The sequence below is a fragment of the Pinus tabuliformis genome, chromosome J, assembly GCF_031772625.1.
Source record: "Pinus tabuliformis cultivar Carrire ecotype Pingquan chromosome J, CPIR1, whole genome shotgun sequence".
In the NCBI taxonomy this organism is placed as follows: domain Eukaryota; kingdom Viridiplantae; phylum Streptophyta; class Pinopsida; order Pinales; family Pinaceae; genus Pinus; species Pinus tabuliformis.
This window is the reverse complement of record NC_142295.1, coordinates 1,158,047,853-1,158,051,553: the sequence shown is the minus strand read 5'-3', so window position 1 is coordinate 1,158,051,553 and position 3,701 is coordinate 1,158,047,853. Positions and strand designations below refer to the sequence as shown.

General features: G+C 32.6%; 1 pseudogene; it reads right to left on the bottom strand.

The window, feature by feature from the left end:
• Positions 1-2,646: 2,646 nt before the first annotated feature.
• LOC149231194 (uncharacterized) lies at positions 2,647-3,202 on the bottom strand (annotated as a pseudogene).
• Positions 3,203-3,701: the final 499 nt, after the last annotated feature.

Here is a 3,701-nt window from a genome sequence, read left to right as displayed (position 1 = left end):
TTCTAATTTCTAATTTCAATATTCAATGTTCCATGTTATGGCTTTATATTCTATACTTTTAGTTTTATTCTATCCTTTTATATTATATTTTAATGCTTTTAGTTTTATTTTTCCTTTATGACGAAGTAGTTAGAACAGTTTATGACCATGTAGTGAGAACAGTGTTAAATAGTAATTAAATTTTGAAAATTTAGAAGCATTATATTTTAAAATTATTAAATAATTTTTTGTTGAAATATGGAAAAACGAAATGTTATTTTCGAATGAGGTTTTTTTAATGATAAGCATTAGTTTGCAAAATGGTATTTTCGTTTACGATAAAAGTGACTAAAAGATGAATCGAAAGGTTAGGTTATTATAAAAAAGAAATTTAAATGTAATAATAATAATATCATTTACGATAAAAGTGAGTAAAAGATGAATGGAAAGGTTATTATATAATTTGAGTGTGTCTAATGGTTAAGAGCATGTGCTTCTTTCTAAGAGGTCACAGGGTCAAAACCATAGGGGGTAGAGTATGTATGTCTTCGTAGACTTAGCAGTCAAAATCACTAGGAAGAGGTGGGTCCCTTGTCCCACAAGCAAGGAGGTCTCATACACCAATTTGGTGTCTGGCTTGGCTATGACCTTAAAAATAGATATTATTATTATTATTATAAAAAAAATTAAATGTAATAATAATAATAATAATTTAATTTTAAAGGAAATTTAATTTTATTGATATATGAGATTCGATTGTCTCAAATAAATAAATAAATAAAATAAATAAATAAATAAATAAATAAATCTTTATGTAGTAATTTAATTATTAATATTTATGAAAGTATAGATATTTTACTTTCTCTAAATTTGTATTTATAATATTTTATGAAGATATACGAATCTTAAACCATTCATCCAATTTCACATAATTAATAATATATTGTTTTCAAATATTATGTATTTATTTAAAACTATGGTGAGAGATAATAATGGTTTATTAAATGTTTTTCAGTTTATTGTAATTTTTTTAAAATATAATTTTGTAATTTAGTAAATTTTTCATTTTGGAAAAAAAATTGAGAAGTGACATTATAAAACTTTTTACATATATAGATATATACACATTTTAACTAATAAGTGAGATGATTTATTTTTGGGCAATTTTTTTTGGTCGATTTTGCCTAATATATAGTAAATTTTTTTAAAAATCATAAATATTTTGTTACAATACTATGGCTTATCATATATTACATACCTAAAAAAAACTATAAAGTGTTTCATATAACACTTGTTCTTATGAGATTTGTTTAATTCATCAATTTAATTAGGAAAAAAAAACATAAATGCTTTGAAGATAAATCTCAACCTTATGTTTGTGTATATGTGTACTAAAAAATATTTTGAAAATTTTAAATCTCTACTATTCACCAAATAATCATTGATAATTAAATTAAAATTTTGAAAATCATATTAGAAAATAAACATACCTATTAAAAATATTCTAAAGTATTATGTGAGAATTGTATATTTATCATCTACCTAATAATTATTAATAATTAAATTAAAATTATTTTAAAATAAACTTCATCATTACAAAATAAAGATAATCTATAATCATTATTTCAAAATTAAGATGATTGAAATCATTATTTCAAAATCAACATAATCACTATGTTAATTTCTTATTTTAATAAAAAACACATTATTCTGATTGTGAATAAAAAACAGCTGTAATAGAAATTATTTTAAACTCTTTCGGCTGTTAACATAAATTATTTCCCTTCTATATTTAACCTTTCCCATAAAATACTAACAAGAAGTAAACAAACACAACACCAATACTTATATCAAATGTGAAACAAATTTCAGGAGGCTTGCCATGGACGTGTGGTCGAACGTGGAGTCTATCACTTTCAAGAAATTAGAAACAGAAAGGAAGCAAAGTAGACGGTGCAAGTATAGGTGAATGTGAAGTCATCTAAAGCACTAAAACAGAGTATTCTGTACCGAATTCACTTTCAAGAAATTAGACACAGAAAGGAAGCAAAGTATACGGTGCAAGGTTAGGTGAATGTAAAGTCATCTAAAGCATTAAAACGGAGTATTCTGTACCGAAGTCAAGAGAATCGTCGTGAACTTCACATCATCAATGAAAATCGTAGAGGTCGCGAACCTGTCGTCTGGAAAATATGCGTTACAGTATACACATACGAAGAAAATAGACACTGAAACCGAAAATGTAACCACGTAAATTCAAAAAGCATATTTGGTATTCATCCTGTACCTAGCAGCTGGCTGTATACAGAAGCCGAAAGCAGATTCCGAAATTGCGGAACAGCCATGCACAGTCTTATACATTTAAAGAGTAGAGTATAACGTAAACAAGCAGCCTTGCATTACCCAGCAATATAAGATTAAAGAGAACCTGTCAATATGCACGCTAATTGAATCCAATGTCTAGATCCAAATTCCACGCTATGGTGTAAGACTCCGTCTTCTCTAATTTCTCCATAATATACATACTATACTGCCTAATGCTGTGTGCTAAACGCCCGGAACCCTTTAATTTCTCGATCTCGACTTTCTACCGAAGCGTGGCAAGCAGCATGAGCATTCTGGTTTGAGTAACAGTCTGCGAGTGCCTGCATGGCCTGCACCTGCATCTTAAGCGCCACGATGTAGTCCACGCCCTCTTTTAGAAAACGGGCGTATCCAGTCCTCGGCTTCCAGCCTCCAGGGACGATCGCCCTCAGAGTCTGCATACGAGAAGCCACGCTCCCTCCTGATTGTTCATCGAAATTATCACCTGACTGTAGGCTTGCAGCCCCTGTAATCCTACACTCCTCTCGAGGTAGTTGCCTATTAGAAATATCACGATCAGCGTTCTATTCGCAGGGTCTGGCTTTGACAGACACCAAAATCCTTTTGCCCTAGGATTTCACTCTCGAATTAACTACTCGCCGTTGGCAGCCGGATTTGCGTAGCCTGAGAAGGTATTTGCTGAGGATGGGCCGGCGCAACGCGGTTAGGCCGGTTTCCGTTTCCGTTGCCGTCGTCGCCAGTGAGACATCCGCAGCGAATTTGACGGCCACACTTCGAACCGAGAGCCACTTTGATTGATTCTCCCACGGAGCAGCGTAGCTAGCAGGCGCCTCAAATATTTTCGTTGGAAACCTGCCATCCATGTGGGTTCCTGCCCACATCCGGAAGGCTGTTCCATATACGAAGCAGCTCAGCAAATTAGAAAAGCGCAACCACTAAGCAAATCAAAAGGATTTTGTAAATTCTGGCTCTCTGTTCAGCTCCCCCTAGGTTTTTGAAGAGAGAGAATTCTCCCCCCAAATGCAACTCGGATGGTTCCCGGGCACAAAAGATATGCTTAGGATATCCTCGAATTCAAACTCGAACTTATCGTTTAAGAGTGCTGCGACCATCGGGCACACGGTTTTACATGTAAGAAGTGAAAATTGAACCTCTTCGGCCGCCAAAATTATCAGGGGAAAGTAACGTTGTGATAAATATCGAATTTATCGTTTTTGGAAGGAGAGAGCTTGAAATGCTAGAAAGAAAGGTAAAGGAGACCAAACACAATTTATTTTTAAAATATGAGTTGTTGTTTTTTTATTGATTACACAATGATTATAATGAATGTGGTGAAGGGTATTTAAACCTACTTGCCTAAAATAACTTGACATGCACACATGTAACTCACTTAACTC